The following is a 14,089-nucleotide window of genomic DNA, read 5'->3' as shown; positions in this document are numbered from 1 at the left end:
CAAATACTAAGAATGGGCGGCCTATGAAAGAATTAGTACTTTCATTAAGTATACTAAACCGGCTAATTGGGAATAGACAAACTGTAAAAAGCCCTCTGAGAAAGCCCCTCTCTAACCTTTGTTAGTAAGCTTTTCTGTAGCCTGCCTGTTGATGTATTTTCGGTTTGAACAGTGCACAACATGAAGAGACGGAACACTGGCGGCTTGTCACAATGCCCCCCGATGACATCACAATAGCGCTGCTGCCTAGAAAACAAGCTGCGCAGAAGAAGTAGTTCTTTGGGTGGGAGGGTGGGCTAGTGGAAGGAGGGGGCAATCTCTTTTTTTCCCGGGTGGTAGGGGGATGACAGGAGAAGGGAAGCGGGTGGTGAGAAAGGTACAGAGGGCAGGGTTTGGGGGCTGGGAAGGAAAGGGAAAAGATTAGGGTTTGGGGATGATGAAAGGGCTTTCTACGGGTAAGGATGGCAAAGGGTGGCAGTGACGGAAAGTCAGGCAACCTGTCCTGTCCGTCTTTTTGTATCGTGAATTGGAAAGACTGCAAGGGGGAGGGGAGTTGCTTGCGCCCTAAAGGAGGAGTTATTCAGATTCATTGCAGTGGGCGGCGGCTGCAAAACGCACCATTCTTCTTGTTTTTGCTCTGCAAAGCAGCCTTTTCAAGGGTTGGCTTGGGTGACAAAATGTCTTGTGTAGGCGTGGGTTTGTCTCCCTCTCGCTCTCTCTCCCTAAGATGTGTCCGGCATAGGCCAGGGTGCCACTCGAGGCCCAAACCAATTCTGGTTATCGCTTCTCGGCCTTTTGGCTAAGATCAAGTGTAGTATCTGTTCTTATCAGTTTAATATCTGATACGTCCCCTATCTGGGGACCATATATTAAATGGATTTTTAGAACAGGGAGATGGAAAAAGAGCTTGCTCTGTCCACTCCACGCATTGACCTGGTATTGCAGTACCTCCAGGAACGGTGCACCCCTTCTTAACCCAGTTTCCAAAAGCAGAACTCGATTCACCTGATTCATATTAGCCCGATTAGCGAATTGAAATGAATTTTTATCTAACACACTTTTTACTTGCTTTATTCATCCAAATAGCAAACTCATCACCACTCAACTTCACCAACTCTGCTATGTCCCGTGCAGTATCTTGTTGTCAGTCTAATCTAGATCATGTGTAATTGAATGGAATAGATCCCTTTTGGACAAAGTGGAGTCAGATGCTGCAGTGACCACAGGTGTGAGAGGATCTACAATTGGCATCTGGTGTTATCTCTCTGCTTCCACTCCAAATAAAGTTACCTGTTGTTACCTGAACGTCAAATACTAAGAATGGGCGGCCTATGAAAGAATTAGTACTTTCATTAAGTATACTAAACCGGCTAATTGGGAATAGACAAACTGTAAAAAGCCCTCTGAGAAAGCCCCTCTCTAACCTTTGTTAGTAAGCTTTTCTGTAGCCTGCCTGTTGATGTATTTTCGGTTTGAACAGTGCACAACATGAAGAGACGGAACACTGGCGGCTTGTCACAATGCCCCCCGATGACATCACAATAGCGCTGCTGCCTAGAAAACAAGCTGCGCAGAAGAAGTTGTTCTTTGGGTGGGAGGGTGGGCTAGTGGAAGGAGGGGGCAATCTCTTTTTTTCCCGGGTGGTAGGGGGATGACAGGAGAAGGGAAGCGGGTGGTGAGAAAGGTACAGAGGGCAGGGTTTGGGGGCTGGGAAGGAAAGGGAAAAGATTAGGGTTTGGGGATGATGAAAGGGCTTTCTACGGGTAAGGATGGCAAAGGGTGGCAGTGACGGAAAGTCAGGCAACCTGTCCTGTCCGTCTTTTTGTATCGTGAATTGGAAAGACTGCAAGGGGGAGGGGAGTTGCTTGCGCCCTAAAGGAGGAGTTATTCAGATTCATTGCAGTGGGCGGCGGCTGCAAAACGCACCATTCTTCTTGTTTTTGCTCTGCAAAGCAGCCTTTTCAAGGGTTGGCTTGGGTGACAAAATGTCTTGTGTAGGCGTGGGTTTGTCTCCCTCTCGCTCTCTCTCCCTAAGATGTGTCCGGCATAGGCCAGGGTGCCACTCGAGGCCCAAACCAATTCTGGTTATCGCTTCTCGGCCTTTTGGCTAAGATCAAGTGTAGTATCTGTTCTTATCAGTTTAATATCTGATACGTCCCCTATCTGGGGACCATATATTAAATGGATTTTTAGAACAGGGAGATGGAAAAAGAGCTTGCTCTGTCCACTCCACGCATTGACCTGGTATTGCAGTACCTCCAGGAACGGTGCACCCCTTCTTAACCCAGTTTCCAAAAGCAGAACTCGATTCACCTGATTCATATTAGCCCGATTAGCGAATTGAAATGAATTTTTATCTAACACACTTTTTACTTGCTTTATTCATCCAAATAGCAAACTCATCACCACTCAACTTCACCAACTCTGCTATGTCCCGTGCAGTATCTTGTTGTCAGTCTAATCTAGATCATGTGTAATTGAATGGAATAGATCCCTTTTGGACAAAGTGGAGTCAGATGCTGCAGTGACCACAGGTGTGAGAGGATCTACAATTGGCATCTGGTGTTATCTCTCTGCTTCCACTCCAAATAAAGTTACCTGTTGTTACCTGAACGTCAAATACTAAGAATGGGCGGCCTATGAAAGAATTAGTACTTTCATTAAGTATACTAAACCGGCTAATTGGGAATAGACAAACTGTAAAAAGCCCTCTGAGAAAGCCCCTCTCTAACCTTTGTTAGTAAGCTTTTCTGTAGCCTGCCTGTTGATGTATTTTCGGTTTGAACAGTGCACAACATGAAGAGACGGAACACTGGCGGCTTGTCACAATGCCCCCCGATGACATCACAATAGCGCTGCTGCCTAGAAAACAAGCTGCGCAGAAGAAGTTGTTCTTTGGGTGGGAGGGTGGGCTAGTGGAAGGAGGGGGCAATCTCTTTTTTTCCCGGGTGGTAGGGGGATGACAGGAGAAGGGAAGCGGGTGGTGAGAAAGGTACAGAGGGCAGGGTTTGGGGGCTGGGAAGGAAAGGGAAAAGATTAGGGTTTGGGGATGATGAAAGGGCTTTCTACGGGTAAGGATGGCAAAGGGTGGCAGTGACGGAAAGTCAGGCAACCTGTCCTGTCCGTCTTTTTGTATCGTGAATTGGAAAGACTGCAAGGGGGAGGGGAGTTGCTTGCGCCCTAAAGGAGGAGTTATTCAGATTCATTGCAGTGGGCGGCGGCTGCAAAACGCACCATTCTTCTTGTTTTTGCTCTGCAAAGCAGCCTTTTCAAGGGTTGGCTTGGGTGACAAAATGTCTTGTGTAGGCGTGGGTTTGTCTCCCTCTCGCTCTCTCTCCCTAAGATGTGTCCGGCATAGGCCAGGGTGCCACTCGAGGCCCAAACCAATTCTGGTTATCGCTTCTCGGCCTTTTGGCTAAGATCAAGTGTAGTATCTGTTCTTATCAGTTTAATATCTGATACGTCCCCTATCTGGGGACCATATATTAAATGGATTTTTAGAACAGGGAGATGGAAAAAGAGCTTGCTCTGTCCACTCCACGCATTGACCTGGTATTGCAGTACCTCCAGGAACGGTGCACCCCTTCTTAACCCAGTTTCCAAAAGCAGAACTCGATTCACCTGATTCATATTAGCCCGATTAGCGAATTGAAATGAATTTTTATCTAACACACTTTTTACTTGCTTTATTCATCCAAATAGCAAACTCATCACCACTCAACTTCACCAACTCTGCTATGTCCCGTGCAGTATCTTGTTGTCAGTCTAATCTAGATCATGTGTAATTGAATGGAATAGATCCCTTTTGGACAAAGTGGAGTCAGATGCTGCAGTGACCACAGGTGTGAGAGGATCTACAATTGGCATCTGGTGTTATCTCTCTGCTTCCACTCCAAATAAAGTTACCTGTTGTTACCTGAACGTCAAATACTAAGAATGGGCGGCCTATGAAAGAATTAGTACTTTCATTAAGTATACTAAACCGGCTAATTGGGAATAGACAAACTGTAAAAAGCCCTCTGAGAAAGCCCCTCTCTAACCTTTGTTAGTAAGCTTTTCTGTAGCCTGCCTGTTGATGTATTTTCGGTTTGAACAGTGCACAACATGAAGAGACGGAACACTGGCGGCTTGTCACAATGCCCCCCGATGACATCACAATAGCGCTGCTGCCTAGAAAACAAGCTGCGCAGAAGAAGTTGTTCTTTGGGTGGGAGGGTGGGCTAGTGGAAGGAGGGGGCAATCTCTTTTTTTCCCGGGTGGTAGGGGGATGACAGGAGAAGGGAAGCGGGTGGTGAGAAAGGTACAGAGGGCAGGGTTTGGGGGCTGGGAAGGAAAGGGAAAAGATTAGGGTTTGGGGATGATGAAAGGGCTTTCTACGGGTAAGGATGGCAAAGGGTGGCAGTGACGGAAAGTCAGGCAACCTGTCCTGTCCGTCTTTTTGTATCGTGAATTGGAAAGACTGCAAGGGGGAGGGGAGTTGCTTGCGCCCTAAAGGAGGAGTTATTCAGATTCATTGCAGTGGGCGGCGGCTGCAAAACGCACCATTCTTCTTGTTTTTGCTCTGCAAAGCAGCCTTTTCAAGGGTTGGCTTGGGTGACAAAATGTCTTGTGTAGGCGTGGGTTTGTCTCCCTCTCGCTCTCTCTCCCTAAGATGTGTCCGGCATAGGCCAGGGTGCCACTCGAGGCCCAAACCAATTCTGGTTATCGCTTCTCGGCCTTTTGGCTAAGATCAAGTGTAGTATCTGTTCTTATCAGTTTAATATCTGATACGTCCCCTATCTGGGGACCATATATTAAATGGATTTTTAGAACAGGGAGATGGAAAAAGAGCTTGCTCTGTCCACTCCACGCATTGACCTGGTATTGCAGTACCTCCAGGAACGGTGCACCCCTTCTTAACCCAGTTTCCAAAAGCAGAACTCGATTCACCTGATTCATATTAGCCCGATTAGCGAATTGAAATGAATTTTTATCTAACACACTTTTTACTTGCTTTATTCATCCAAATAGCAAACTCATCACCACTCAACTTCACCAACTCTGCTATGTCCCGTGCAGTATCTTGTTGTCAGTCTAATCTAGATCATGTGTAATTGAATGGAATAGATCCCTTTTGGACAAAGTGGAGTCAGATGCTGCAGTGACCACAGGTGTGAGAGGATCTACAATTGGCATCTGGTGTTATCTCTCTGCTTCCACTCCAAATAAAGTTACCTGTTGTTACCTGAACGTCAAATACTAAGAATGGGCGGCCTATGAAAGAATTAGTACTTTCATTAAGTATACTAAACCGGCTAATTGGGAATAGACAAACTGTAAAAAGCCCTCTGAGAAAGCCCCTCTCTAACCTTTGTTAGTAAGCTTTTCTGTAGCCTGCCTGTTGATGTATTTTCGGTTTGAACAGTGCACAACATGAAGAGACGGAACACTGGCGGCTTGTCACAATGCCCCCCGATGACATCACAATAGCGCTGCTGCCTAGAAAACAAGCTGCGCAGAAGAAGTTGTTCTTTGGGTGGGAGGGTGGGCTAGTGGAAGGAGGGGGCAATCTCTTTTTTTCCCGGGTGGTAGGGGGATGACAGGAGAAGGGAAGCGGGTGGTGAGAAAGGTACAGAGGGCAGGGTTTGGGGGCTGGGAAGGAAAGGGAAAAGATTAGGGTTTGGGGATGATGAAAGGGCTTTCTACGGGTAAGGATGGCAAAGGGTGGCAGTGACGGAAAGTCAGGCAACCTGTCCTGTCCGTCTTTTTGTATCGTGAATTGGAAAGACTGCAAGGGGGAGGGGAGTTGCTTGCGCCCTAAAGGAGGAGTTATTCAGATTCATTGCAGTGGGCGGCGGCTGCAAAACGCACCATTCTTCTTGTTTTTGCTCTGCAAAGCAGCCTTTTCAAGGGTTGGCTTGGGTGACAAAATGTCTTGTGTAGGCGTGGGTTTGTCTCCCTCTCGCTCTCTCTCCCTAAGATGTGTCCGGCATAGGCCAGGGTGCCACTCGAGGCCCAAACCAATTCTGGTTATCGCTTCTCGGCCTTTTGGCTAAGATCAAGTGTAGTATCTGTTCTTATCAGTTTAATATCTGATACGTCCCCTATCTGGGGACCATATATTAAATGGATTTTTAGAACAGGGAAATGGAAAAAGAGCTTGCTCTGTCCACTCCACGCATTGACCTGGTATTGCAGTACCTCCAGGAACGGTGCACCCCTTCTTAACCCAGTTTCCAAAAGCAGAACTCGATTCACCTGATTCATATTAGCCCGATTAGCGAATTGAAATGAATTTTTATCTAACACACTTTTTACTTGCTTTATTCATCCAAATAGCAAACTCATCACCACTCAACTTCACCAACTCTGCTATGTCCCGTGCAGTATCTTGTTGTCAGTCTAATCTAGATCATGTGTAATTGAATGGAATAGATCCCTTTTGGACAAAGTGGAGTCAGATGCTGCAGTGACCACAGGTGTGAGAGGATCTACAATTGGCATCTGGTGTTATCTCTCTGCTTCCACTCCAAATAAAGTTACCTGTTGTTACCTGAACGTCAAATACTAAGAATGGGCGGCCTATGAAAGAATTAGTACTTTCATTAAGTATACTAAACCGGCTAATTGGGAATAGACAAACTGTAAAAAGCCCTCTGAGAAAGCCCCTCTCTAACCTTTGTTAGTAAGCTTTTCTGTAGCCTGCCTGTTGATGTATTTTCGGTTTGAACAGTGCACAACATGAAGAGACGGAACACTGGCGGCTTGTCACAATGCCCCCCGATGACATCACAATAGCGCTGCTGCCTAGAAAACAAGCTGCGCAGAAGAAGTTGTTCTTTGGGTGGGAGGGTGGGCTAGTGGAAGGAGGGGGCAATCTCTTTTTTTCCCGGGTGGTAGGGGGATGACAGGAGAAGGGAAGCGGGTGGTGAGAAAGGTACAGAGGGCAGGGTTTGGGGGCTGGGAAGGAAAGGGAAAAGATTAGGGTTTGGGGATGATGAAAGGGCTTTCTACGGGTAAGGATGGCAAAGGGTGGCAGTGACGGAAAGTCAGGCAACCTGTCCTGTCCGTCTTTTTGTATCGTGAATTGGAAAGACTGCAAGGGGGAGGGGAGTTGCTTGCGCCCTAAAGGAGGAGTTATTCAGATTCATTGCAGTGGGCGGCGGCTGCAAAACGCACCATTCTTCTTGTTTTTGCTCTGCAAAGCAGCCTTTTCAAGGGTTGGCTTGGGTGACAAAATGTCTTGTGTAGGCGTGGGTTTGTCTCCCTCTCGCTCTCTCTCCCTAAGATGTGTCCGGCATAGGCCAGGGTGCCACTCGAGGCCCAAACCAATTCTGGTTATCGCTTCTCGGCCTTTTGGCTAAGATCAAGTGTAGTATCTGTTCTTATCAGTTTAATATCTGATACGTCCCCTATCTGGGGACCATATATTAAATGGATTTTTAGAACAGGGAGATGGAAAAAGAGCTTGCTCTGTCCACTCCACGCATTGACCTGGTATTGCAGTACCTCCAGGAACGGTGCACCCCTTCTTAACCCAGTTTCCAAAAGCAGAACTCGATTCACCTGATTCATATTAGCCCGATTAGCGAATTGAAATGAATTTTTATCTAACACACTTTTTACTTGCTTTATTCATCCAAATAGCAAACTCATCACCACTCAACTTCACCAACTCTGCTATGTCCCGTGCAGTATCTTGTTGTCAGTCTAATCTAGATCATGTGTAATTGAATGGAATAGATCCCTTTTGGACAAAGTGGAGTCAGATGCTGCAGTGACCACAGGTGTGAGAGGATCTACAATTGGCATCTGGTGTTATCTCTCTGCTTCCACTCCAAATAAAGTTACCTGTTGTTACCTGAACGTCAAATACTAAGAATGGGCGGCCTATGAAAGAATTAGTACTTTCATTAAGTATACTAAACCGGCTAATTGGGAATAGACAAACTGTAAAAAGCCCTCTGAGAAAGCCCCTCTCTAACCTTTGTTAGTAAGCTTTTCTGTAGCCTGCCTGTTGATGTATTTTCGGTTTGAACAGTGCACAACATGAAGAGACGGAACACTGGCGGCTTGTCACAATGCCCCCCGATGACATCACAATAGCGCTGCTGCCTAGAAAACAAGCTGCGCAGAAGAAGTTGTTCTTTGGGTGGGAGGGTGGGCTAGTGGAAGGAGGGGGCAATCTCTTTTTTTCCCGGGTGGTAGGGGGATGACAGGAGAAGGGAAGCGGGTGGTGAGAAAGGTACAGAGGGCAGGGTTTGGGGGCTGGGAAGGAAAGGGAAAAGATTAGGGTTTGGGGATGATGAAAGGGCTTTCTACGGGTAAGGATGGCAAAGGGTGGCAGTGACGGAAAGTCAGGCAACCTGTCCTGTCCGTCTTTTTGTATCGTGAATTGGAAAGACTGCAAGGGGGAGGGGAGTTGCTTGCGCCCTAAAGGAGGAGTTATTCAGATTCATTGCAGTGGGCGGCGGCTGCAAAACGCACCATTCTTCTTGTTTTTGCTCTGCAAAGCAGCCTTTTCAAGGGTTGGCTTGGGTGACAAAATGTCTTGTGTAGGCGTGGGTTTGTCTCCCTCTCGCTCTCTCTCCCTAAGATGTGTCCGGCATAGGCCAGGGTGCCACTCGAGGCCCAAACCAATTCTGGTTATCGCTTCTCGGCCTTTTGGCTAAGATCAAGTGTAGTTTGGGAGGGTACTACCTTGGTTGGTGCTGAAAGGTGCCAGGGTATTGCACAACTGCTGGCCTTGGGGGAGTGTGCATCGTAGGATGTCATAGCCCTCTTGTGACGGACAGTTACCTGGGCAACGAGAGGCGGTCACTTTATTATTTTCAAACTCATCCTTCAAAAAAAAAAAAAAAAAAAAAAAAAAAAAATCTGTTCTTATCAGTTTAATATCTGATACGTCCCCTATCTGGGGACCATATATTAAATGGATTTTTAGAACAGGGAGATGGAAAAAGAGCTTGCTCTGTCCACTCCACGCATTGACCTGGTATTGCAGTACCTCCAGGAACGGTGCACCCCTTCTTAACCCAGTTTCCAAAAGCAGAACTCGATTCACCTGATTCATATTAGCCCGATTAGCGAATTGAAATGAATTTTTATCTAACACACTTTTTACTTGCTTTATTCATCCAAATAGCAAACTCATCACCACTCAACTTCACCAACTCTGCTATGTCCCGTGCAGTATCTTGTTGTCAGTCTAATCTAGATCATGTGTAATTGAATGGAATAGATCCCTTTTGGACAAAGTGGAGTCAGATGCTGCAGTGACCACAGGTGTGAGAGGATCTACAATTGGCATCTGGTGTTATCTCTCTGCTTCCACTCCAAATAAAGTTACCTGTTGTTACCTGAACGTCAAATACTAAGAATGGGCGGCCTATGAAAGAATTAGTACTTTCATTAAGTATACTAAACCGGCTAATTGGGAATAGACAAACTGTAAAAAGCCCTCTGAGAAAGCCCCTCTCTAACCTTTGTTAGTAAGCTTTTCTGTAGCCTGCCTGTTGATGTATTTTCGGTTTGAACAGTGCACAACATGAAGAGACGGAACACTGGCGGCTTGTCACAATGCCCCCCGATGACATCACAATAGCGCTGCTGCCTAGAAAACAAGCTGCGCAGAAGAAGTTGTTCTTTGGGTGGGAGGGTGGGCTAGTGGAAGGAGGGGGCAATCTCTTTTTTTCCCGGGTGGTAGGGGGATGACAGGAGAAGGGAAGCGGGTGGTGAGAAAGGTACAGAGGGCAGGGTTTGGGGGCTGGGAAGGAAAGGGAAAAGATTAGGGTTTGGGGATGATGAAAGGGCTTTCTACGGGTAAGGATGGCAAAGGGTGGCAGTGACGGAAAGTCAGGCAACCTGTCCTGTCCGTCTTTTTGTATCGTGAATTGGAAAGACTGCAAGGGGGAGGGGAGTTGCTTGCGCCCTAAAGGAGGAGTTATTCAGATTCATTGCAGTGGGCGGCGGCTGCAAAACGCACCATTCTTCTTGTTTTTGCTCTGCAAAGCAGCCTTTTCAAGGGTTGGCTTGGGTGACAAAATGTCTTGTGTAGGCGTGGGTTTGTCTCCCTCTCGCTCTCTCTCCCTAAGATGTGTCCGGCATAGGCCAGGGTGCCACTCGAGGCCCAAACCAATTCTGGTTATCGCTTCTCGGCCTTTTGGCTAAGATCAAGTGTAGTATCTGTTCTTATCAGTTTAATATCTGATACGTCCCCTATCTGGGGACCATATATTAAATGGATTTTTAGAACAGGGAGATGGAAAAAGAGCTTGCTCTGTCCACTCCACGCATTGACCTGGTATTGCAGTACCTCCAGGAACGGTGCACCCCTTCTTAACCCAGTTTCCAAAAGCAGAACTCGATTCACCTGATTCATATTAGCCCGATTAGCGAATTGAAATGAATTTTTATCTAACACACTTTTTACTTGCTTTATTCATCCAAATAGCAAACTCATCACCACTCAACTTCACCAACTCTGCTATGTCCCGTGCAGTATCTTGTTGTCAGTCTAATCTAGATCATGTGTAATTGAATGGAATAGATCCCTTTTGGACAAAGTGGAGTCAGATGCTGCAGTGACCACAGGTGTGAGAGGATCTACAATTGGCATCTGGTGTTATCTCTCTGCTTCCACTCCAAATAAAGTTACCTGTTGTTACCTGAACGTCAAATACTAAGAATGGGCGGCCTATGAAAGAATTAGTACTTTCATTAAGTATACTAAACCGGCTAATTGGGAATAGACAAACTGTAAAAAGCCCTCTGAGAAAGCCCCTCTCTAACCTTTGTTAGTAAGCTTTTCTGTAGCCTGCCTGTTGATGTATTTTCGGTTTGAACAGTGCACAACATGAAGAGACGGAACACTGGCGGCTTGTCACAATGCCCCCCGATGACATCACAATAGCGCTGCTGCCTAGAAAACAAGCTGCGCAGAAGAAGTTGTTCTTTGGGTGGGAGGGTGGGCTAGTGGAAGGAGGGGGCAATCTCTTTTTTTCCCGGGTGGTAGGGGGATGACAGGAGAAGGGAAGCGGGTGGTGAGAAAGGTACAGAGGGCAGGGTTTGGGGGCTGGGAAGGAAAGGGAAAAGATTAGGGTTTGGGGATGATGAAAGGGCTTTCTACGGGTAAGGATGGCAAAGGGTGGCAGTGACGGAAAGTCAGGCAACCTGTCCTGTCCGTCTTTTTGTATCGTGAATTGGAAAGACTGCAAGGGGGAGGGGAGTTGCTTGCGCCCTAAAGGAGGAGTTATTCAGATTCATTGCAGTGGGCGGCGGCTGCAAAACGCACCATTCTTCTTGTTTTTGCTCTGCAAAGCAGCCTTTTCAAGGGTTGGCTTGGGTGACAAAATGTCTTGTGTAGGCGTGGGTTTGTCTCCCTCTCGCTCTCTCTCCCTAAGATGTGTCCGGCATAGGCCAGGGTGCCACTCGAGGCCCAAACCAATTCTGGTTATCGCTTCTCGGCCTTTTGGCTAAGATCAAGTGTAGTATCGTTCGAAAAGGTGGTTTAAGGCTCCGGCCACCTTAGTACAATGATGCAATGCACACTGGAAGGTTGCGCTTGTTAGTACTTTGGGAGGATAGTATATCCATCTAGAGGAAACCATGGCCCTACCAGGATCGAGGCTATTAGACTGAGTAAGTGTGGGGGCTATGGTGCAATGTGCCCCAGGATTGACGACCCTGGAGTGAGTCTGAGCTTGCTGGCTTGGGACCCCGGCGAGCCTTGGGCTCTGTAGCACACCGTACCTTGCCCTTTCATACTTTCTGAGCATATTGCTCTATCCCGGCCTTCTGGCTAGGAAGGGAAATTTTTATAATCATGGTCGGAGGTCCGTTCAGCTTTGGGCTGAGAAACCAACACCCGGTTGGAGGTCCGGGTCAGCTTTGGCTGAGAAACCAACACCCGGTTGGAGGTCCGGGTCAGCTTCGGCTGAGAAACCAACACCCGGTTGGAGGTCCGGGTCAGCTTCGGCTGAGAAACCAACACCCGGTTGGAGGTCCGGGTCAGCTTCGGCTGAGAAACCAACACCCGGTTGGAGGTCCGGTTAGCCTTGGGCTGAGAAACCAACACCGGTTGACGGTCCGGGCAGTTTCGGCTGCGAAACCAACAACTAGTAGCTCTCTACTCCACTTGGGTAAGATGCCTGGGTGGACGCTGGGAGCAACGACAAGGCTCAACCAGGCTTCGGCTTGGGGGAGCACCGAAGATCCCTGACCCTTGCTGTGGCCTTCTGGCTCGGAGGGACGGGGTTGATTTTTGGGGACCCTCTCCTCACGGAGGGGTCCACACGAATCCTAGCCTTTGCACTGTTTTTGGTGTGACTTCGGTCATGCATTTTTTGCGGTGCTTTGGAAAGCTTCATTAAATCAAAATCTGTTCTTATCAGTTTAATATCTGATACGTCCCCTATCTGGGGACCATATATTAAATGGATTTTTAGAACAGGGAGATGGAAAAAGAGCTTGCTCTGTCCACTCCACGCATTGACCTGGTATTGCAGTACCTCCAGGAACGGTGCACCCCTTCTTAACCCAGTTTCCAAAAGCAGAACTCGATTCACCTGATTCATATTAGCCCGATTAGCGAATTGAAATGAATTTTTATCTAACACACTTTTTACTTGCTTTATTCATCCAAATAGCAAACTCATCACCACTCAACTTCACCAACTCTGCTATGTCCCGTGCAGTATCTTGTTGTCAGTCTAATCTAGATCATGTGTAATTGAATGGAATAGATCCCTTTTGGACAAAGTGGAGTCAGATGCTGCAGTGACCACAGGTGTGAGAGGATCTACAATTGGCATCTGGTGTTATCTCTCTGCTTCCACTCCAAATAAAGTTACCTGTTGTTACCTGAACGTCAAATACTAAGAATGGGCGGCCTATGAAAGAATTAGTACTTTCATTAAGTATACTAAACCGGCTAATTGGGAATAGACAAACTGTAAAAAGCCCTCTGAGAAAGCCCCTCTCTAACCTTTGTTAGTAAGCTTTTCTGTAGCCTGCCTGTTGATGTATTTTCGGTTTGAACAGTGCACAACATGAAGAGACGGAACACTGGCGGCTTGTCACAATGCCCCCCGATGACATCACAATAGCGCTGCTGCCTAGAAAACAAGCTGCGCAGAAGAAGTTGTTCTTTGGGTGGGAGGGTGGGCTAGTGGAAGGAGGGGGCAATCTCTTTTTTTCCCGGGTGGTAGGGGGATGACAGGAGAAGGGAAGCGGGTGGTGAGAAAGGTACAGAGGGCAGGGTTTGGGGGCTGGGAAGGAAAGGGAAAAGATTAGGGATTGGGGATGATGAAAGGGCTTTCTACGGGTAAGGATGGCAAAGGGTGGCAGTGACGGAAAGTCAGGCAACCTGTCCTGTCCGTCTTTTTGTATCGTGAATTGGAAAGACTGCAAGGGGGAGGGGAGTTGCTTGCGCCCTAAAGGAGGAGTTATTCAGATTCATTGCAGTGGGCGGCGGCTGCAAAATGCACCATTCTTCTTGTTTTTGCTCTGCAAAGCAGCCTTTTCAAGGGTTGGCTTGGGTGACAAAATGTCTTGTGTAGGCGTGGGTTTGTCTCCCTCTCGCTCTCTCTCCCTAAGATGTGTCCGGCATAGGCCAGGGTGCCACTCGAGGCCCAAACCAATTCTGGTTATCGCTTCTCGGCCTTTTGGCTAAGATCAAGTGTAGTTTGGGAGGGTACTACCTTGGTTGGTGCTGAAAGGTGCCAGGGTATTGCACAACTGCTGGCCTTGGGGGAGTGTGCATCGTAGGATGTCATAGCCCTCTTGTGACGGACAGTTACCTGGGCAACGAGAGGCGGTCACTTTATTATTTTCAAACTCATCCTTCAAAAAAAAAAAAAAAAAAAAAATATGTTCTTATCAGTTTAATATCTGATACGTCCCCTATCTGGGGACCATATATTAAATGGATTTTTAGAACAGGGAGATGGAAAAAGAGCTTGCTCTGTCCACTCCACGCATTGACCTGGTATTGCAGTACCTCCAGGAACGGTGCACCCCTTCTTAACCCAGTTTCCAAAAGCAGAACTCGATTCACCTGATTCATATTAGCCCGATTAGCGAATTGAAATGAATTTTTATCTAACACACT

At 47.2% G+C, this 14,089-nt stretch overlaps 9 non-coding genes and 2 pseudogenes across 9 annotated transcripts; all 11 read left to right on the top strand.

The window, feature by feature from the left end:
- Nucleotides 1–779: 779 nt before the first annotated feature.
- On the top strand, nucleotides 780–970 carry LOC142262938 (U2 spliceosomal RNA). Its single transcript, XR_012730184.1, has one exon. It is a non-coding gene; the product is annotated as a U2 spliceosomal RNA (small nuclear RNA).
- A 1,117-nt stretch (nucleotides 971–2,087) lies between these two features.
- On the top strand, nucleotides 2,088–2,278 carry LOC142262936 (U2 spliceosomal RNA). The gene has a single exon (XR_012730183.1). It is a non-coding gene; the product is annotated as a U2 spliceosomal RNA (small nuclear RNA).
- Nucleotides 2,279–3,395: 1,117 nt separating this feature from the next.
- On the top strand, nucleotides 3,396–3,586 carry LOC142262935 (U2 spliceosomal RNA). The gene has a single exon (XR_012730182.1). It is a non-coding gene; the product is annotated as a U2 spliceosomal RNA (small nuclear RNA).
- A 1,117-nt stretch (nucleotides 3,587–4,703) lies between these two features.
- Nucleotides 4,704–4,894, top strand: LOC142262934 (U2 spliceosomal RNA). Its single transcript, XR_012730181.1, has one exon. It is a non-coding gene; the product is annotated as a U2 spliceosomal RNA (small nuclear RNA).
- Nucleotides 4,895–6,011: 1,117 nt separating this feature from the next.
- LOC142262855 (U2 spliceosomal RNA) lies at nucleotides 6,012–6,202 on the top strand. Its single transcript, XR_012730120.1, has one exon. It is a non-coding gene; the product is annotated as a U2 spliceosomal RNA (small nuclear RNA).
- A 1,117-nt stretch (nucleotides 6,203–7,319) lies between these two features.
- Nucleotides 7,320–7,510, top strand: LOC142262932 (U2 spliceosomal RNA). Its single transcript, XR_012730179.1, has one exon. It is a non-coding gene; the product is annotated as a U2 spliceosomal RNA (small nuclear RNA).
- A 1,293-nt stretch (nucleotides 7,511–8,803) lies between these two features.
- Nucleotides 8,804–9,008, top strand: LOC142262886 (U2 spliceosomal RNA; annotated as a pseudogene).
- Nucleotides 9,009–10,125: 1,117 nt separating this feature from the next.
- LOC142262931 (U2 spliceosomal RNA) lies at nucleotides 10,126–10,316 on the top strand. The gene has a single exon (XR_012730178.1). It is a non-coding gene; the product is annotated as a U2 spliceosomal RNA (small nuclear RNA).
- Nucleotides 10,317–11,433: 1,117 nt separating this feature from the next.
- On the top strand, nucleotides 11,434–11,575 carry LOC142262896 (U2 spliceosomal RNA; annotated as a pseudogene).
- Nucleotides 11,576–12,314: 739 nt separating this feature from the next.
- LOC142262873 (U2 spliceosomal RNA) lies at nucleotides 12,315–12,510 on the top strand. The gene has a single exon (XR_012730135.1). It is a non-coding gene; the product is annotated as a U2 spliceosomal RNA (small nuclear RNA).
- Nucleotides 12,511–13,803: 1,293 nt separating this feature from the next.
- LOC142262888 (U2 spliceosomal RNA) lies at nucleotides 13,804–14,000 on the top strand. The gene has a single exon (XR_012730146.1). It is a non-coding gene; the product is annotated as a U2 spliceosomal RNA (small nuclear RNA).
- The last annotated feature ends 89 nt before the right edge of the window (nucleotides 14,001–14,089 follow it).

The sequence above is a fragment of the Anomaloglossus baeobatrachus genome, unplaced genomic scaffold (genome assembly GCF_048569485.1).
Source record: "Anomaloglossus baeobatrachus isolate aAnoBae1 unplaced genomic scaffold, aAnoBae1.hap1 Scaffold_2531, whole genome shotgun sequence".
Taxonomy (NCBI): Eukaryota; Metazoa; Chordata; class Amphibia; order Anura; family Aromobatidae; genus Anomaloglossus; species Anomaloglossus baeobatrachus.
This window is presented reverse-complemented; position numbering and strand designations above follow the sequence as displayed.